The following is a 21,680-nucleotide window of genomic DNA, read 5'->3' as shown; positions in this document are numbered from 1 at the left end:
TCCTAAAAAACTATGCATATCTTTTTCTTATTCAAAAAAACTAAACATTGCTAAATAGAAAAGGTATTATTTTCTATTTTGTCAGCATCAGATGATAGGATTTTGTATAAGTTTGATAATGACCCGAAAGATGTCTTTCCTTATGTAGTGGGAATATAGTTGATGTAACACTATAGGAAAAATACCCTGTAGCTTTATCATTTACCATCTATTTACCTTGAGTTCTTTGCTTCCATTTTGTAGTCAATGATAACCCAAATATATGTAACAATTGGTCAGGTTCAAGGCTGCTCATCAACCTACATCATCCGGTCGTTGAGAAGTTTAAGACTTAGTAAGTTTGCATTATGATTTCACAATACAGTGTTAGAGTAACTTATTATTTCACAATCCGATTTGATTGTTTTTGACCATGTTTCTTGAATTGTTGTCGTGACCTTAACACTTCTCAAGCTCAGAGTCAAAGCTTCAGTTAGAACTTAAGTCAGAGTTCGACTTCTTCTCAACGTACTTCGTACAATGATTTTTCCAAGCTGTCTTAGGTTAGGCCAATTGCTGAATTTATAAACTTAGTCAATGTCTGCTTTTTTTATGCACAAACATGCTTTGAGTTTTTTTACGCACAAATTAAAAATACATATTGCATTATTCTTTATTTCATGTGCATAATTTGTGTTAGGAAACATACTGCATCACTATTTGGAGAACAACTAGATTCAATCCTAACCAGTTTGGATTGTATTATGAGAGTTGCACCAAATGTTCGAAGACATCAATGTCAAATGGTGCTAGCTATATATGCACATGCGGAAGTGATGCTTAATTTCCATTTGTTTCAACAATGTTAATTGGTCAACGGGGTACATATAATGTACATGCATGCATTTATCTAGAATTTATAGGAAGATAATAGGAAGATAAATTAGAAGTTATGCTACATTTTCTTTAGCTTAAAATCAGTTATGCTACCTTTATTTTATAAATTATATGTAACTATATTTGCATACATCTTATCCATGTAAATATGCATTAGACTAATATTGCAGTTATTTTCCTGTTTAGAATTTCCCAAACGAGGTGTCAAGAACAATTTTGAAAGGAAAGCGCAAAACAATCACTCTCATTGATGACCAGACACAGAGACAGTATAATTGTCACCTCATTACCGCCGATAGAGCAAGCTATGAAAATTACTTGGGTGGGCAGTGGTTCAATTTCTGCAGATAACGAGTGATGGAAGAAAGTGGTAAGCTCATCTTTGATCTCGAAAAGTCACAGAAGAACTTGCAAATTCGAGTTTCTCCAAAGTAGATCTTTGTTGTTGAACTATTTGAACTTCTACTATTTTGACGTATCGTTTTGGACTGTAGTCGTAAACTATCTTGACTTTGGGTTGTTCTTTTCATTTTGTCTGGTGTAAATATTAGCAAAAATCCCTATTTAGTTAGTCTATGAAACTTGCAATCTCTTTTATAAACCTAACTATTATGTAATGTTAATCTGTACATTGTTGGTTCCTTCATTGGTTCCAATTAGTATCATGTTAATTGTAATATTGTTTTCAAAATCTCTTGAACAAAATAAAACATGTTCTTTTCCTACAGTAAATCTTTATAATGCTTTGGTAAATGTTTTAGAAATGTACATATATATAACTTCTAATTAACACTGCAATTTATTTGATACCTAGCACTTCTCAAATGAGATATCAATGACATTTCTAAAAGGAACACGGAAAACAATCACTCATCGACAAACAAGCTCAAAAAAGGTATAAGTGTCACTTGATAACGGCAAAGAGAGCAAGTTACAAAAAATACTTAAGCGGCCAATGGTTCAAAATTTGCTGAGAACATATATTAGAGGTAGGTGATAAGTTAATTTTTGATCTAGAGAAGCCACCTAAAAATATGCACGTTCAAGTCGTTTCCAAATAAAGATTTGGTGTTCATGATCCGCACTTTCAACAGATCACGTTAACTCTAATCTTAGACTAGATTATCTTCACTCACCGATGCTACTTCTTTGCTTGATTTCATTTGATGTAAATATGAGTATCAATCATTTTTTGGTAACTCTATAACAACAACACTCTTTTTTATAATTTTGGATAATATGTAAATTCACACATCATTGGTTCCTTTATTGGTTCCAATTGTTTTCATCTTAAATATTATGTCAATTCCTAATCTCATAAACTGATTATATACTCTCTTAATCTGCCCATACATATGTTATGATGAATCACAATGTTCCGTCATTTTAACATCTCTTCTTTCGAAGAATTTTTTTATCGAATACGTTATTGAACCCGTGCGAAGCACGGGTTTGTAACTAGTTATTCCAAAAATGATGAAACAAACGATGGTGACATTAGTTTAGATTATACAGAAGCTAATTTAGACATGGTGGGGGTGATGATATATGTTTTATTTCCATATTTGAAATTGTTTAAGCCTTTCTGGTCATTGTTTGTCGAGCAATACCATATGTATAGTACTTAATTAATTATTATTATCAACAAAAATATTATACATGTACTCTTCCAAAAATTTCAATCACTTATTTGTGTCGAGAATAAGTACGAACATGTAGACCCTCCCAAATGTTAATTGGCCCATATTCAATACTTCTCCCTCCGTCCCGAATTAACTGACTCATTGTTAATTTCACACATATTAAGAAAAATGTATAAATAAAGGGGAAAATCGAATATATTCAATTGAGAATGATGAAAGTAGTATTAATTAGAGTTATATTGTATTGAGAATGATGAAAGTTGTATTGAAAATTGAAATAGCTCAGTAATTTTGTGACACTTTTATTTAGTAAATGACTCATTTAATTCGGGACGGAGGGAGTAGCTTATAATGACATTCTAACAAAAGCTCACAAAATCCCTCAAAAAAAAAACAAAAGCTCACAAAATAAAATTAATGGATGTATATATATTTGTGAGACTTTTTAGTTAAAAATATGAACACAACACTTATTTAACAATCTCATAGCAACTTGTGAGACTTTGTGAGACTCTCACAATAGTTATTTGTCATGTTTTGCCTCTTCAACGAGACTTCTTCCTGGCAACTTTTTCTAGCTTTCTTTGTCGTGGCCTTCTGTTTATCTTTCTTCTTTTTCCAGTTTTTTCTGGCGTTGGCCCTCATTTTATTTGTCTTTTTATCATGAAACATTGCTTCTAATAACAGTTTCCCAAGTTAAAAAATTAAATCCACTAATTTCACTTATCATCGATGGTACTCTTTAATTCAATCCACTAATTCGAACTTTTAGAATGTAAAGTGTATACACAATACTAGGAAAATAAAAAACACCCTTACAGAAAATTTTCGACACACAAACATATTTTTAAAAGAAACTAGTTACAAACCCGTGCTTCGCACGGGGGTTAGCTACTTTTTTGACAAAATATTATATCGGACGGATAGATTGCGAAATGACAGATAATTATAAACTCATAACACAATATTTAGAGTACTCCTGCATCACGGGTTAGAAAATGAAATGTTAAAAACGGCTTATCACGAGTAACAAATGAAAACGTCAAGGACTTTATTGTAGAGAGATAGAAAGCAAGTTGCAGCGAAGAAAACAATTGAGAAGGCTAAACATGCATTGGAAAAGTAGTGGTTTTCAACAACTCAATAACCGTAAAGTTAATTTAGTAGAATAATTGTGAACTGTGTACTTGATTTGATCCACCACCCCTGCACTATGCAGAGTCAATCTAACCTCATGGGTACCCATTATACGGGTACTCGTGGGTATTCAGGTATCCAGGGTACCCATGGAGTTTTGAATTTATTTATTTTTTGGTACAAATAAAAACTTTTTTTAATTACCAAAAACCTCAACTTTTAAACATCCATACATAATCCGTTCAAAATTTCATAATCCTTTTTTATGGAAAAAAAATCAAAAACTCCAAAAAAAAATTCATCAAACTCATAGACAATTGCAAATCCTCATCATCCAAGCCTAGAAAATAAAATTTCTTTGAAAAAAATCTCATAAAAAATGATAAGATATTGTAATTTTATAACATAAAGGACTAAATCGTGATAAAAAAAAAATAAAGGACGAAAGTGTTACCTAAAATAAAGTTAAGGGACTAAATGTGTAATTTTGTCTATAAAATTCGATCGGGGCAGTGAGGAGATAATTGAATGTATTTGAAATCCATGCATCAATTATTCTTAAGAAAAGTAAAATAAAATTATTCATACAAAGGTTATACATGTGAAATTCACATCAATGCTAATAACAAAAACAGAATTGCTATAATGTGTACTCACTTGAACCTATAGTGACATGCCATTTAAAACGAAAGTCATTGGTGAGAATTGTAGAAGAACAAACTGCTAACCAAAAACTACATCAGTAAAAGTCTTGTCTATGAACTATAGCTGATAACCTTTTGAATTGTAAAAGAATGGATAATAATTATTGTAACAAAATCTCTAAATTCAATTCAAACTTTAAAATAAATGTTTGCTATGAATTCAAAAATATTAGAATCAACAAAACGATAAGATTTTAACGGTTAAAATCATTGATATTGTTTGTATTGCTTCCAAATTTTTAGAATGTAGGCAAAAAAGTAGAAGGAAAATGGACTCAAAGGAACACAGGGTGAGAAGTAACAATATAAAATGTAGTGCACAATCTATCTTGCACCAAGAAAACTTATGCAGTCAAGAGCTGGTGCTCATTCTTAGTTTAGCAACCGTTTAAACTTCCTGGTTGGCAAATACTAAAACTCCACCCTGTCACAAATTGGATGTGGGAAGAGGATCATTGAATATTTTTTAAAACCATTTATCAATTATTAATTTTTTAACAGAAAAACCCATTTATCAATTAATCTTAAAGACAAATAAAATATAAATTATCCAGACAAGAATCAGACATGTGGAATTCACATCACAAAAAAATAAAAAGAGAATTGCAATAATCTGTACTCACATTGATCCCACAAAAATATGACATTCAAAACAAAGTATAGTCAATGGAAAGGAGTCATTGGTGAGTATTGTGAAATAAGGTTAGTTAAACAATAGAGGACATCAATGGCAAAAGCCTTTTCTAAATACCTTTGAACATAACATTAGTTCAATATATTTCAGTTACAACTTACAATACAATGATTGTGCCAATCCTGTTGGCATTATTGCTGAAACAGTAAACAAACATTTATGCAAAAACTATATCAGAAACTCTGATACCAACATTAAAAACACAGGTGTATATTCTGATTGTTTTGACGTTGCTCAAAGATCATCCACCAATACACATGCGTGGTTTTTTCAAACACAACCAACTGTTGCAGATATTAGGCCTACCATCATCTACAAAACAAGATGAAAAAATTAACGCGGATAAAATGATACATGATCGAACTATGGACCAAAATAATAATATGCATTTCAGATGCTACATATCACAACTACTGATCTATATGCTCATGCTATATAAGGATTTTCAATTCTGATTATAAGAGTATCATGTGTGTGAAATATTTTGTCTGCTGTATGCAGTGCTGCAGCATAATTCTACTTATAAGGCCTTAGGCAAAGAGCTGTATTACTTTGCAATTAGATTTATGCATCCATTATAAGGATTCGCGCCACAGTTTCTGTTATGCATTTCCATGTCTTGAAATATATCAAAGTTCATAAGAAACTCCAGTTAGATTTTGTTAAACTAAGAATGGGATGTTCTTGATACCATATTAAGGCAATATATAAAAACTCATATTTGATATTATTTACATGAATAAGGTCTAGAACAGTACTACAGAAATTTGTACACTATCACAAAGTGCTTGTTTCATGCCTTGAAACTAAGCAAAGGTGAAAAATTGAAAATAAGTCTTCCAAGATTACATACCATGCTCTCGAACGCCATGTGCAAAACCATCAGCTTTTTTTTCCAAACATGTTCATCTTAGTCAGAACTGAATTTAATTTACCTGAAAATATAAAAAAGACCATGATCAATAATATTAAATATGAAAGAAGTATTTGATGAAATATAGATTTAGTAATGTAGATGTGTCTAACCCTTCTTTGATTTTGTGATAGACTTGCAGTATTTGCCGGTAGAATCAGGCAAGTATCTCTTTGCAGCCTTCTGACAGTTTAATCTGTTCAACATAAGAGCATGTTTAGTAAATAAATCAAATTTGAACCAATTGTATTTACTAACACGTGCAGCGCGTGAGTTTGCATCTAGTCAAAATATAAGAATAATTGAGACAGACGCTAGACATTATACTCACACATAGACAGTTGTAATAGTTTAAGAAAATAAGTATATGAATAAACCACGTGTGAGAATCATGTCGACGTCAGACACTAAACACGCATTCAATCTGAAGTATCAATGCTACATATATAGGTCAAATTTGAAAAATTAGGAAAAAGTGATACTTTTGAGTTAGTTCCGAAGATGCTTACCTCAAGAGTAGTAGCGACAGACGAAACTCTAGCAGGCTCTTTCCAGGCTCATTCTCTAGCATCTGATGTATAATAGCCAAAGAACCAACATCATCAACTGAATACCATTGTTGTTATAACTGCATCCAACAGTCAACCTGATTCTTCTTCTGAATTCTACTATTAAGAATTTGAACCAAGCACTTACCTTTAATCCTCCCATGTAAAGTTATGTAGTTAGCCTCCATGGTTAACAAAGCTCTAATATCTCTTATAGCACTATCATAATCATCTAATGCAATATACAACCAAGCCTTCAACTCTAAACAATCAGGTGAAAGCTTAAATCCTAGAAACTTATCTAACTACATAATTCATTCCTTTATTTGCTTCTCCTCAAATTTTTCCAATGCTCTATATTTATACGAAAATGAAAGGGAAAGATCAAGTTGAGTTGCAAAATCCAAATCAAAACCTTTTTCTCTTCCCATATTGCACAATGCTCTCTCTTGATACATCCAACCAACTGGTTTATACTCGAATATGAGTGAACTAATTAACTTACTTTTTTTTCTCTTTATTAATAGTCGCTATTGAGATTGCTTCTACAGACAAAAATGGGGTCCTCTGATAATTCTTATCCCCTGAATAATCCTCGTAGTTAGCTGCACAACCTAGCCATTCCATAAACAATAGTAACTCGTAATCTTCGCTCCCTCTCATAGCTGAAAGCAGGAACGAAAAGAGGAAAATAGATGAACTATGAGTTAGCAAAGTGATTTATAACCAAATTAACCAATTTGGAAATTAATATATGATAGCTTATGAAAGTTACTGGTCCAAATTATGAAACAATGATCCATCAGTAAGTAGGCTTCTGCAAAATTAATCAAGCCATTGAGATATTTAAGAAGACTGAGTTGTTTCAGAACTTACCTCTTAAGGGAAGAATCAATGCCAATAGTAGAGCCTGATTTTGCACTTTGCTGCCATGCCAATATGAACTGCAAGTGCAATAAAGAATTACAAAGATTATGATAATAAGATATTCCATTTCCGATCATTGGACAAATGACAAGTTCGAAAACGAACGATTATATACCTTTGTAGGGCATTTTGCAACAACAAATGTTTCTGCAAGCTGGGCGGCATCTGTGTTTGATATCACACCTGATAAAATACAAAAGTCAACATTTAGAAACAACTTTTAAAGATCTGATTGTTGCCATAAATGAAGATCCAGGAAGAATTATAATAAAATGGAAAATTAATTTGAGACAGATTAGAAATTATATAAAATTCAACTATTTAACATATAAATGGAGATTAACATTGTCTATGCTTGTCACCTATTACAATAAAAAAGATTATTCTAACTGTATAGATTGTGAGAAAATTATATGCCTCTAATTTAGATAAACTACAATGAATTTGAAATAGAACTCACCATGTGAATCAATTGAACCACTTTCTATTGTCCTTCCATTTCTCTCTCTCATAGTAAACACCTTCCAGATAAAGGACTGAAATCACATTCAAAGAATAATCAAACCCAGAATAAGCAACTGTTAAATTAACCTTTGTTGACTGCTTGCCATCATATCAGAAGTTGCTTGTCCATCCTCAAATTCATTGTCCATCTAAAAAAACAAAATAATCAAACCCAGAATCAGAATCAGAAAATCACAAAATAATCAAACCCAAAATAATCCAACAACATTAATTAGCATCAACATTTCATATCAGAGAAGCTAACTCATTCGTGGAGCAAATTACAGGACTGATAACATTTTTTAAAAGCGCACAAACAAAATTTCTATAACAATCAAGAAATAAGCTTCTATACACAACCAATATAAACATTGATCTTTTCATCATTGGCTTAATAGGGTAAGAGTGAAAAGAAATGAGGAATTTAGCACTGATAGAAATAGTGAAGGAGACTTGAATAATCATACAAAATCCTCATCACTTCACAGTTTGCTAGCTGACATATTGCTTCTAAAGAAGGCTACCACAAAATGCCAGATCAAACCTCTCCTCAGGAGGATCACCAATGAAGTCAAATACAACGTCTGCATTTAAGAAATCTCCATCTGCCGTATACCTGCATAATGCATTTGAGATTAAGAAGAAGTCAAATGAAAAGTCACTACATGTTTAGAAGTCCCACACTACGAAGGCAGCTCGGTTGGTGAGCTAAGGGACATTGAAGGAGTTTAAAGTCAGAGATCTCGGATTTGATCCGGGAAACTAACATAACTTACTATTGTCTGCCTATAAAAAAACATAAAGTTGCTTTCCATTCAGTAAATAGAAATATACCCGCTCTTTGTTACTATACACTTCATCCCAGCTACTTTAGCGGCTGCTAGACCTATAGCGCTGTCCTCGACCACGACACATCTGTAAATAAGAAATAACAACATTTCATATTCAAAAGTTGCACACTCCATGCAGTTCAAAAACAAAATTAAGAAATCATATGATTCTAACCTGCTCTCATCCAAATAAAGTATCAGATAGGTTTATTTGTTTTTGAACTTGCACTCCATACACTTCAAATAGGGTTGATAATAAGTTGCTCTAAAATTTTGGTTCAAATAAATGCCATAAAATTCTACTGTTGGTGAATAGGTTTCAGAATGTATATAACTTTCATATCCTAGAATACTCAGCACAACTAATTAACTAATCTTGCAAACAAAATAGAATGAATTCTTTTCTATAATGTCTAAATGACGATAACTTCACAAGCAGACAAGCACCACCTTACAAACTAACAGAGATTTTCCATAATCTATATCCTTCAATTCATTAAAACTATCAAGGTTTAAAATAGTTAAATACCATATCTAGAATGACGTCCCTTCCTCTTGGCCTCCTTCATGCGCCTAGCACAGGATAGGGAGTGAATCTTAGTTGGATTCCTGATAATGAAGCCATCCTTAAACAACTTCCTGATGTTTTGGCCTGCAAAGAGAGAGCCACCAAACCATTTAAATAAATTGAACAAAGTTATTGTATCAGGAAAAAGTTAATGTATCAGAGCTGGAACAGGGTAACCATCATCCTCCAGGAAAGAAAATGAATGGAAAGGAGGCAAAAACAAACCATCATCCTGTAGATTGCATCATATAATGCAGCAATTCTCTGTTATATCACGGACCATGGCGCGGCCACAATTTAAAAAGTTACACTACATTAGCCAGATACATGATGTTTCAATATCAAGCAAAATTATACAAAGCCAATATAAACTAAACCGTGAACAATTTTGTTGGTAAGTTACTCCTAAATAACTTCAGTTAAATTAAAAATAGGTTCTCACTTTTTACCAAGGAATTGACCCATTCGAGCTTCCCAACTGCCACATTTGTGCAGTGTTACTCCTCTGTACTTCGAACTCCCTCTTGAGAAAACATTGATTTGTAGACGAAGTGTTTGCAAAGACTCATCTTTTGATAAATTCTTCGTCTAAGTAACAAAATATCGAAAAATTACATGATATAATCCATCTAGTTTCACATTCATCAAGTATACTTGAAAATTCTCTAACCTGTTTAAGATCATCATCATAATCATTCAAATTGAAATTTATGTAAGCACCAACTCCCCTGAATTTAATCGCAGCTCGATCATAGGCTCTGATATTCAAAATTTGGAATCAACTCAACCATAAAAAAATTAATTACACAAAAAAATTGAAAATATGTTCAAAGATTTACCTAGCAGCAACATGAGCTGTGTTAAATCCACCTACAAAAATCAAATACAAAACTAAAACAATGCCTAAAATAGTAAATCATATAATATGATAGCTTATGAAAGTTACTGGTCCAAATTATGAAACAATGATCCATCAGTAAGTAGGCTTCTGCAAAATTAATCAAGCCATTGAGATATTTAAGAAGACTGAGTTGTTTTAGAACTTACCTCTTAAGGGAAGAATCAATGCCAATAGTAGAGCCTGATTTTGCACTTTGCTGCCATGCCAATATGAACTGCAAGTGCAATAAAGAATTACAAAGATTATGATAATAAGATATTCCATTTCCGATCATTGGACAAATGACAAGTTCGAAAACGAACGATTATATACCTTTGTAGGGCATTTTGCAACAACAAATGTTTCTGCAAGCTGGGCGGCATCTGTGTTTGATGTCACACCTGATAAAATACAAAAGTCAACATTTAGAAACAACTTTTAAAGATCTGATTGTTGCCATAAATGAAGATCCAGGAGAATTATAATAAAATGGAAAATTAATTTGAGACAGATTAGAAATTATATAAAATTCAACTATTTAACATATAAATGGAGATTAACATTGTCTATGCTTGTCACCTATTACAATAAAAAAGATTATTCTAACTGTATAGATTGTGAGAAAATTATATGCCTCTAATTTAGATAAACTACAATGAATTTGAAATAGAACTCACCATGTGAATCAATTGAACCACTTTCTATTGTCCTTCCATTTCTCTCTCTCATAGTAAACACCTTCCAGATAAAGGACTGAAATCACATTCAAAGAATAATCAAACCCAGAATAAGCAACTGTTAAATTAACCTTTGTTGACTGCTTGCCATCATATCAGAAGTTGCTTGTCCATCCTCAAATTCATTGTCCATCTAAAAAAACAAAATAATCAAACCCAGAATCAGAATCAGAAAATCACAAAATAATCAAACCCAAAATAATCCAACAACATTAATTAGCATCAACATTTCATATCAGAGAAGCTAACTCATTCGTGGAGCAAATTACAGGACTGATAACATTTTTTAAAAGCGCACAAACAAAATTTCTATAACAATCAAGAAATAAGCTTCTATACACAACCAATATAAACATTGATCTTTTCATCATTTGGCTTAATAGGGTAAGAGTGAAAAGAAATGAGGAATTTAGCACTGATAGAAATAGTGAAGGAGACTTGAATAATCATACAAAATCCTCATCACTTCACAGTTTGCTAGCTGACATATTGCTTCTAAAGAAGGCTACCACAAAATGCCAGATCAAACCTCTCCTCAGGAGGATCACCAATGAAGTCAAATACAACGTCTGCATTTAAGAAATCTCCATCTGCCGTATACCTGCATAATGCATTTGAGATTAAGAAGAAGTCAAATGAAAAGTCACTACATGTTTAGAAGTCCCACACTACGAAGGCAGCTCGGTTGGTGAGCTAAGGGACATTGAAGGAGTTTAAAGTCAGAGATCTCGGATTTGATCCGGGAAACTAACATAACTTACTATTGTCTGCCTATAAAAAAACATAAAGTTGCTTTCCATTCAGTAAATAGAAATATACCCGCTCTTTGTTACTATACACTTCATCCCAGCTACTTTAGCGGCTGCTAGACCTATAGCGCTGTCCTCGACCAGGACACATCTGTAAATAAGAAATAACAACATTTCATATTCAAAAGTTGCACACTCCATGCAGTTCAAAAACAAAATTAAGAAATCATATGATTCTAACTTGCTCTCATCCAAATAAAGTATCAGATAGGTTTATTTGTTTTTGAACTTGCACTCCATACACTTCAAATAGGGTTGATAATAAGTTGCTCTAAAATTTTGGTTCAAATAAATGCCATAAAATTCTACTGTTGGTGAATAGGTTTCAGAATGTATATAACTTTCATATCCTAGAATACTCAGCACAACTAATTAACTAATCTTGCAAACAAAATAGAATGAATTCTATTCTATAATGTCTAAATGACGATAACTTCACAAGCAGACAAGCACCACCTTACAAACTAACAGAGATTTTCCATAATCTATATCCTTCAATTCATTAAAACTATCAAGGTTTAAAATAGTTAAATACCATATCTAGAATGACGTCCCTTCCTCTTGGCCTCCTTCATGCGCCTAGCACAGGATAGGGAGTGAATCTTAGTTGGCTTCCTGATAATGAAGCCATCCTTAAACAACTTCCTGATGTTTTGGCCTGCAAAGAGAGAGCCACCAAACCATTTAAATAAATTGAACAAAGTTATTGTATCAGGAAAAAGTTAATGTATCAGAGCTGGAACAGGGTAACCATCATCCTCCAGGAAAGAAAATGAATGGAAAGGAGGCAAAAACAAACCATCATCCTGTAGATTGCATCATGTAATGCAGCAATTCTCTGTTATATCACGGACCATGGCGCGGCCACAATTTAAAAAGTTACACTACATTAGCCAGATACATGATGTTTCAATATCAAGCAAAATTATACAAAGCCAATATAAACTAAACCGTGAACAATTTTGTTGGTAAGTTACTCCTAAATAACTTCAGTTAAATTAAAAATAGGTTCTCACTTTTTACCAAGGAATTGACCCATTCGAGCTTCCCAACTGCCACATTTGTGCAGTGTTACTCCTCTGTACTTCGAACTCCCTCTTGAGAAAACATTGATTTGTAGACGAAGTGTTTGCAAAGACTCATCTTTCGATAAATTCTTCGTCTAAGTAACAAAATATCGAAAAATTACATGATATAATCCATCTAGTTTCACATTCATCAAGTATACTTGAAAATTCTCTAACCTGTTTAAGATCATCATCATAATCATTCAAATTGAAATTTATGTAAGCACCAACTCCCCTGAATTTAATCGCAGCTCGATCATAGGCTCTGATATTCAAAATTTGGAATCAACTCAACCATAAAAAAATTAATTACACAAAAAAATTGAAAATATGTTCAAAGATTTACCTAGCAGCAACATGAGCTGTGTTAAATCCACCTACAAAAATCAAATACAAAACTAAAACAATGCCTAAAATAGTAAATCATATAATATACTAATTAGTTCCAAAATCAAAGAAAAAAATAGTCAAGTATTTATACCTTCCACCCCTGAGATGATCCTAATGATCTGTAGGACTTTTGTGTGTCATCTGATGCTGAGAAATCAAACAAAGCACAAACAAATCAGCAATAGAGAAAATCAAAAGGAAGAGAAGCAATCACACAGACTGATCAAATATAACTACAAACTCATAAAAATCTATGCAAATACAATCATAATTTCATAAAATGAAGTGAAAAATAAAAACTTGGAAAGATAGGAACAAAAAAAAACCAGTAACATCCCAAATTGAAACTTACCCATATCTGATCCATGCCAAATGGTATTTTCAAATTCAAGGTCATCATCTCAGAACTGCAATCAACCAAAGACATACCAAAAAATCTAAATCAATTAAAAAGAAAAAATGCCTCAATCAATTAGAAGAACAAAATCGCACCAAAAAATGGGACATGCAAGCAGATCAAAGTTAAAAATCCAACCTTTGATTGATGATAGAGACAAACGGAAGAAGAAGCAAAACGAAGAAGACGTCGCACACTGAGAAAGAAGAAAACGGTGGAGATTGGTGTGTTCAACGGCGAGGTCGACGGAGGAGACGGCAAGGTGGCGGTGTGAGGAAGAAGAGAACCCGTTTTTTTGTTTACCGTGTGAGGAGAAGAGAACCGGACTGAAGAAGAAGGAAGAGAAAAAGAAATTGTACCACAACATATATATATATATGAGGGAAATGGCAATTTACCAATTTACCAAAATACCCCTCCAAGGGCAAAATTGTCAAACGTACGGACAAGCATTTTCCTATCTAGTTTAGTAAATGAATATAATAGTGTAGTACTGTGTTGGAAAAATATAAAAACATCCATAAGCATCTAGGAAAAACACAATTAACTTTTTGATATAAATCCGTTGAAATCTTGATAGTCTTTTAAAATCTTAGAATATAAATTCCTTGAAATCCAAATTACAAATCTTGAGAATCTTTTAAAATCTTAAAAGTCATTAAAATCTTGCATAATCTTTTAAAATCCACTAGACTTTTTCATACATAATTATATTTTAAAATTCTAATCCAATACACCCCCTTAATATATATGTAAAGAGTAGAGTATCTTATAATTTCCCTAACTAATCAATTAAATTATATGATTATGAGAACTTTATATTAAATCTTACTGGCAACATTAGTTTTTTTTTTTTTTGAAAGAACTGGCAACATTAGTTAACAATTTCTGGTTTATGTAACATATTTTGTCATTTTCAATATCTGATTTATGTAACATATATATGATATTTTCCTCAAATTAAGAGGAATGGTTGTGTCCTTCGTATGCTTGTTTGTTTGCCACTTACGCATGAAGAGTTCTGGACGCATGTTTATACACCAAAAAGTATATCCTTTTTTTGGTTAAATTATAATTATCCCCATTACAATTAGACATTTTTTTTTGAAGCATTATTAGACATTTATCAACGTGGGGTTCAACAAATTATACTCCCTCCGTCTCGGAATGTAACCTGTTGCATTTTTCACATTTCTTAATAAAAGTTGTCAGTGTAATTAATGTGTCTGTTTTGTATGTTAATATTACCAAATTGTCATACTATAGTTCATTCTATTTATGAGATACTCATTGTATGATGATTATGGACATAATTAACAAGTTACTTGCCAATAATAAAGTTTAACTTACGTTCGTCTCCAAAGGAGGAACCTTTGACCAAAATTTTATCCTACCTTTTTGGCTTGGATTATTGCCAAATGACTACTATAGTTCATTCTACTTATGTGATACTCATTGTATGATGATTATGGACCTAATTAACAAGTTACTTCCAGATAATAAAGTTTAACTTAAGTTCGTCTCCAAAGGAGGAACCTTTATTGACCAAAATTTTATCCTACCTTTTTGGCTTGGATTATTTTCAAATGCATACTATAGTTGATTCTATTTATTTCATACTCATTTGTATGATGATTATGGACCTAATTAACAAGTTACTTCCCCATTATAAAGTTTAACTTAAGTTCGTCTCCAAAGGAGGAACCTTCGGTTATAAAGTTTAACTTAAGTTCGTCTCCAAAGGAGGAACCTTCGGTGACCAAAATTTTATCCTACCTTTTTGGCTCGGATTCTTTCCAAATGCATAATATAGTTCATTCTATTTATGTGATACTCATTGTATGATGATTATGGACCTAATTAACAAGTTACTTGCCAATAATAAAGTTTAACTTAAGTTCGTCTCCAAAGGAGGAACCTTTGGTGACCAAAATTTTATCCTACCTTTTTGGCTTGGATTCTTGCCAAATGCCTACTATAGTTTATGCAAATGGACTTAACTTGTGTATATTAACATACAACCCAACAACAGCTACGACAACAACATCAACGTACTTAATTAATTATGACATACTCTCCAACTTAGTCAAAATCTAACACAACAACTCTTACGACAGAATTCATCAACATAGCACATACCGTAACTAATGACGATCTTCTGGCGGAATCAGGCTGTTGATGATATCTTCAGTTGATCTCAGCAACGTCACCTGCATATCGATCCACTGGAACTTGGTGTGCTCCCAAAACATGCTCGTCACGTTTTCGTCGTTCTTTAACTCCACCCAAGTGAATGATACTCTCCCCTCGTCGAGCTTTGGACATTTATACCGAACATTTTGCACCCTCCTTGTGTCTCTGGGGTTGACTCCTTGGTTGAATTCATTCAGTTGATCCTTGAGATCTCTTAACGTTACATCAAGGCACCGAACCTTCAACCTCTGAGGTTCTCCGCCGTTGAATGTTGCATGAATGTCGATCCACCCGGCCATTGTTTCAAATCTACACACATAGAAATTAAAAATAATCAATGAAAAACTCATTCAAACACTTGTAGTGAAAATTTGACATAAACCCTAAAAATCCTAAACAAACCCTAAAAAATTTATAAAATTCGAAAATAAATTATAAATTCAATCAATATAACTTCATTATAACAGGTATTCATAATATATGTCAATAACATTTCAGATCTACAACATAACTATATTAAAAACCAATATTCAAACCCTCAAAAATTTATAAAATTCAAAAAAATTTATACATTTAAGCAATATAAGTTCATTATAACAGATATTCATAATATATGTTAATAGCATTTCAGATCTACAACCATAACTATATTAATAACAAATATTCAAAATTTAATAATTAAACAACAACTAAAATTATAAACATATAAACACATATACTAACTAAAATGTATGACAATAGCATAAGTGATAACTTACTTGTGATTTAGTGGAAGAAATTTTGGATGATTTGGTAGAGTTTTTTTAGAGAGAGAGTGAAATTTTGAGAGAAAAAATGGTGATAGTGATGATGGAGGGACTGTCTGGAATATGCCATTGGTGTGAATATTTCACGAACACAGCAGTAGTTAACAGCTGCTGGAACTCAGCGGTAGTTAACGACCGGCGTGTTTCGCAGCGGTTGTTAACTACCGCAGGGGCATTAAGGTCATTTCTATGTGTCAATTGGAAATATTCTATGTCAAAAAAGCAATTCAACCCTGCCAGCATCAAGCCCAAACGCGCCTTTCTGTTTGAGTCTCAATCTGTTTCTGTTTTATTTCCTGCACCCCCCATTTTATTCCTTGCGTCCCCAGCATATCATTTTTTTATCGCTTTCATTCAATTTTAAACCCCGTTAGCGTTTTTTTTGTTCTCGTGCATTTTTATTTTTATAGCTCGCATCTCATTTTTATTATTTATGAATTATTATCATTTTACTTTCTTGCATTGCATATGATATAAAATGTAATTTAGGTCAAATATAATACATAAAAATGAAAAATAGTGTGGTGTGTTTTATTTGCCGCTTTATATATCGAAAAATGCAAAAATAATTAGGTTATGGATTATGCGGTGATTCAATGTCACTACAGAAGTCCCCACGCTTTATTTTCTCGCTCCGTTAGTATTAATCTTAGTTTCCATTTATTATCAAATAAAAACAACGAAAACATGCAAATATAATCAAAATCAAAAAAAATATTTTCATAAACAAACCTTGATTCTCCTTCAAAAAAAAAAAAAAAACAAACCTTGATTTTTTCAATCAAGTGATCCTTTTTTTTAGTTTATTTCTTAATCAAACCATCAATCAATTTAATTTTACTTTGAGTCATCTTTCTTTCAATATAAAAAATACAAACAAATTTCAATTTGCCATTTGTGTTTTCATTTTTAGACTTGTTTGTAGACCAATGAATCTTTAGATCTGATACTAATGGTATTTTTTTGGTAATTCTTCTATTGAATTATTGAGAAAAAAATTCCTTTTTCTTTTCCTGCAAATTTATTGAAGAATTCTTTTCAAGTTTTTTTCTTCATAATATAGAAGACCTTTTTTTTTCTTTCCATTTTTTTAACTTTGAAATAAGGACTAAGTTTTTTATTTTTTATTTAAAGTATAAATAGATGACACTTTTCTTGAACCCAAATCATAAAAATTTGATTTTTAAAACAATAAAAAGATATTAAAAGATCTGGTGTATTTTTTTTTCTATTAACACAAGTTTGTATTTATTTTATTTTCTCGTTTTTTATTTTCTACGCTGTTGATGAAAAAACTCATCAATTCAAATTAAGTGCTTAAGAAAAAAAAAAAAGCAAATTAAGTGGACTTAAATTGGGTCTTCATATTTTTCAAAATTGTAGAGATTTACAATACCATGAGTCCTACCAGTGATATTCTTTCCTATTTTACACATAATAATAATAATAATAATAATAATAATAATAATAATAATAATAATAATAATAATAATAATAATAATAATAATAATAATAATAATAATAATAATAATTATTATTATCTATCTAAAAATAATATTAACATATTAACACATATCATTAAAAAAAAACCTTCAAAAAACATATCTATCAATTTTTATCATTTACTACAAAAACACATCTATCAATTTTTATCATTTACTACAAAAATAAGCTTGGGCTCGCTCCATTATAAAAAAAAATGAGTTTGGGCATATAGGCCCAATACTTATATTTATTTATTTACTTTGTTTTTTTTCTTCATTTTTCATTATTACGAAGTTATTTTTCTCTCTTCTCCGTACAGACTCATTCTCTTCATTTTGTTTTCTTTTATAGTTTATTAAATTTTTCCTTGCATATTCTTTTTTTTTTGAACAAACAAAAATGGTATCTATATATATAATAACAACTGATATTATCCCCGCACAAGGTGTGCTAAAAAGGATAACCAGTTACTAGTAATTACAAGAGAATAGTGCTAACCAAAACTAAACAAAAGCAAAATATACAAGCAAACTGGAGTTACTGGTGGATGCCCATACAAAGGAGCGGTGACTTCCACCAGTCATGATAGCTGTACATAAAAGTTGCTTGTTTGGACTTTAACCATAAAAAAGATGTCAACTTAACCTTGTCGACGAGTTGAAAAGGTGTCAAAGCCGTGTTATTAAACACACGGTCATTCCTCTCTTTCCAAAGAACCCATACGGTGGTAAACCAAATTATCCTAAAGAACATATGAGAAGATCTATGCAAACCAGGCATTTTGATAAATTGAATAAAATGTTGAACTATGTCGCCATGTGCAACGTAAGAAAGACCAAGCCAAAGGCAAACCTGAGACCATAATGAACCGAAAATGTGACATCCCAAAAATAAATGATTTGCTGTCTCTGGACGTCCACAACCAGTCACACAAGCCGCTGCTTCTTGAGTAATAACCCTCCGTCGAACCAAATTATCCTTCGTTGGAAGTCTATTGCGGAGAAGTCTCCACACAAACACCGACACCTTAGAAGGAATCTGCTGATGCCAAATGTCTAGACCCTGCTGACTGTCCCCCCTCTCGGACGTGGTAGTAAGGAATCGGTATGCCCCCCTCACCGAGTATCCATGCATAGGATCTAACAGCCATCTCCAAGTGTCCTTCACATTTTCCTGAAAAACAAAGTTATGGAACAGCATAATACACTCCCTCACGCTCTCCTCCTCCCAAGCAAACAAGCGGCGACGCCACAAACAACCCCTCCCTTCAGCCGCTCCCAAATCCCTCCACATCTTCTCCACCGAACACTCCTTGTCAACAGACAAATCAAAGAGGCGGGGAAATTTCGTTTTCAAAGGAATTTCCCCCACCCAAATATCATGCCAAAAATAAGTACCCCTCCCATCTCCAACCACCCTCCGAATATTACTATCAAACCACCTACCAACTCCCTCACCAACCCCTTCACGAATCCGACACACAGACCTCCACCAAGCTGAACTATGGCTATCTCCCTCTTTCAACCGACCTCCCTCCTCACCATACCGAGCTTTTAGAACCCGATACCACAAACCATCCTTATCAACCAACATCCTCCAACACCATTTACCCATTAACGACAAATTAAAAGCACCTACCCTCTTAACACCCAGCCCTCCGTCCTCCTTTGGAGTACAAATGGACTCCCACTTTATCCAAGCAATTTTCCTAAAATCCTCACCTCCCCCCCAAAAAAATTTATTAAAAATAGATTCAATAGAAGAGATTATACCTGCAGGGGCTTTGAAAAAGGAAAGAAAGTAAACCGGCAATGAGGACAGGACAGCTTTAACAAGGACCAAACGACCACCAAAAGAAAGAGACTTATGATTCCACGACGACAAGCGCAAGACAAGACGATCAACCACAGGTTTCCAAAAAGAGATTTTTCTAGAATCACCGCCAATAGGCAACCCCAAATAAACAAAAGGAATGGTACCTTTGCGACACCGCAACATCGTAGCAGCCTCTGACAACCAGGAATCAGGAATGTTAACACCCGTGAGCATACTTTTGTGGAAATTCACTTTGAGACCTGATATCTCCTCGAATAAAAGCAACACCGACCTCATAGTGCGGACATTTAACCAACTCTTCTCGGCCATAATTAACGTATCATCCGCAAACTGTAAATGCGTCAACCGAACCTCGTTATTGGCACCGATACCGTACCCTGTAAACAACTGCGCCCTTTCAACTGTATTCATGAGCACATTGAAACCCTCAGCCGCTAACAAAAATAAAAAAGGCGACAAAGGGTCACCCTGACGAAGACCCCGCTCTAAAGGAAACTCATCCGTCGGACTGCCATTCACTAAAACAGACGCTTTTGCCGTGCCGACACATTCCAGGATCCACTTCCGCCACAGCCTTGGAAAATTCATATTTGCCATGACAGAATCCAGATAACTTAAATCAACAGAGTCATAGGCTTTTTCGAAGTCAACTTTAAACAGAAGAAGCTCTTTTTTCAACCTAGACGCTTCATCGACTGCTTCATTAGCAATTAAAATACCATCCAAAATTTGTTTCCCTTTAACAAAAGCAGACTGTGCTTCGGATACCACACTGCCTATCACGGACCGTAGTCTGTTAGCCAGAACCTTAGCAAGAATCTTATACAAACTTCCAACCAAGGAAATAGGTCGGAAATCATTCAACCTTTGTGGACTATTTACCTTCGGTATAAGAGCAATAAACGTGGAATTTAAGCCCTTCGACAACTTTCCATTCCGATGGAACTCAACCATAAACCTTAATAAATCCTCTTTCAATAGACTCCAAAATTCTTTTACAAATCCAAAGCTAACACCGTCTGGACCCGGACTCTTGTAACTGTCACAATCCCAAACAGCTTGCTTCACTTCCTCTAAGCTAAACGGCTTCGTTAGAGACCCAGCGTCTGCAATAGATAATTTTTGAAAATTGAGACACTCAACACTTGGCCGTACCACACGCCTAGCTTGGAAATGATTTGAAAAATAATTAAAAACTGCCGCACGAATAGCTTGAACCCCCTCAACATTGCCGCCATCAACAGATACCAGATGAATAGTGTTGTTACGCCGACGTTGGGACATATAACTGTGAAAAAATTTGGTGTTTGCGTCCCCCTCCTTCAACCAATTCATCCGCGATGCCTGCCAATTAATACTATGATGCATACGAGCCAAAGAGTGAAGCGAAACAGATAAATCATGAAGCTCCGTAACCTCCGTATCCTGAAGATCCTCAATTTCAGCCTTGGCATCTAAAACAGAAATTTTGTCTTTTACCGTCTTCATTCTGCCCTCCATATTTTGAACATGTTGAGAATGCCACCCCTTTAGACTTGACTTAATCATTTTAAACTTCTGCTGTAAAACAAAACCGGCCCACCCTTGACAGTTAAAACTTTCCCATTGCTCACGCACAAAGTCTACATAACCAGGAAGATCCGACCAGCATTTAAGCATCCGCAAAGGCCGAGGCCCCCAATTATTTTCATCAACGTGCAACATCAACGGAACATGATCGGAGAGTCCCCGTTGAT

The 21,680-nt window shown here is 33.3% G+C and overlaps 5 long non-coding RNA genes across 14 annotated transcripts; all 5 read right to left on the bottom strand.

The window, feature by feature from the left end:
* Nucleotides 1-5,080: 5,080 nt before the first annotated feature.
* Nucleotides 5,081-7,626, bottom strand: LOC146916642 (uncharacterized). Of its 6 annotated transcripts, none has more exons than XR_015015194.1 (7): nucleotides 7,558-7,626; nucleotides 7,392-7,459; nucleotides 6,664-7,180; nucleotides 6,477-6,538; nucleotides 6,081-6,163; nucleotides 5,908-5,989; nucleotides 5,081-5,366 (listed from the first exon to the last, which is right to left on the bottom strand). It is a non-coding gene; the product is annotated as an uncharacterized LOC146916642 (long non-coding RNA). The 6 variants fall into 6 exon arrangements; XR_015015193.1 differs by having other exon boundaries at nucleotides 6,081-6,150; XR_015015195.1 differs by having other exon boundaries at nucleotides 6,081-6,147.
* A 406-nt stretch (nucleotides 7,627-8,032) lies between these two features.
* Nucleotides 8,033-9,911, bottom strand: LOC146916641 (uncharacterized). 2 transcript variants are annotated; one of them, XR_015015188.1, is made up of 5 exons: nucleotides 9,787-9,911; nucleotides 9,306-9,428; nucleotides 8,781-8,861; nucleotides 8,414-8,562; nucleotides 8,033-8,095 (listed from the first exon to the last, which is right to left on the bottom strand). It is a non-coding gene; the product is annotated as an uncharacterized LOC146916641 (long non-coding RNA). The 2 variants fall into 2 exon arrangements; XR_015015189.1 differs by having other exon boundaries at nucleotides 8,491-8,562.
* Nucleotides 9,912-10,386: 475 nt separating this feature from the next.
* LOC146916640 (uncharacterized) lies at nucleotides 10,387-11,862 on the bottom strand. Of its 2 annotated transcripts, none has more exons than XR_015015185.1 (5): nucleotides 11,781-11,862; nucleotides 11,414-11,562; nucleotides 10,902-11,094; nucleotides 10,558-10,625; nucleotides 10,387-10,459 (listed from the first exon to the last, which is right to left on the bottom strand). It is a non-coding gene; the product is annotated as an uncharacterized LOC146916640 (long non-coding RNA). The 2 variants fall into 2 exon arrangements; XR_015015186.1 differs by having other exon boundaries at nucleotides 11,491-11,562.
* A 302-nt stretch (nucleotides 11,863-12,164) lies between these two features.
* On the bottom strand, nucleotides 12,165-13,319 carry LOC146916639 (uncharacterized). Of its 3 annotated transcripts, none has more exons than XR_015015183.1 (5): nucleotides 13,184-13,319; nucleotides 13,015-13,102; nucleotides 12,787-12,932; nucleotides 12,570-12,654; nucleotides 12,165-12,428 (listed from the first exon to the last, which is right to left on the bottom strand). It is a non-coding gene; the product is annotated as an uncharacterized LOC146916639 (long non-coding RNA). The 3 variants fall into 3 exon arrangements; XR_015015184.1 differs by having other exon boundaries at nucleotides 12,570-12,608; XR_015015182.1 differs by having other exon boundaries at nucleotides 12,794-12,932.
* Nucleotides 13,317-13,998, bottom strand: LOC146916638 (uncharacterized). The gene is made up of 3 exons (XR_015015187.1): nucleotides 13,763-13,998; nucleotides 13,580-13,634; nucleotides 13,317-13,374 (listed from the first exon to the last, which is right to left on the bottom strand). It is a non-coding gene; the product is annotated as an uncharacterized LOC146916638 (long non-coding RNA).
* Nucleotides 13,999-21,680: the final 7,682 nt, after the last annotated feature.

This window comes from Medicago sativa, chromosome 6 (assembly GCF_051527215.1).
Source record: "Medicago sativa cultivar Bolivia chromosome 6, Bolivia_mono, whole genome shotgun sequence".
Lineage (NCBI taxonomy): Eukaryota > Viridiplantae > Streptophyta > Magnoliopsida > Fabales > Fabaceae > Medicago > Medicago sativa.
The sequence above is the reverse complement of the archived record's forward strand: the minus strand, read 5'-3'. Positions and strand labels throughout refer to the sequence as shown.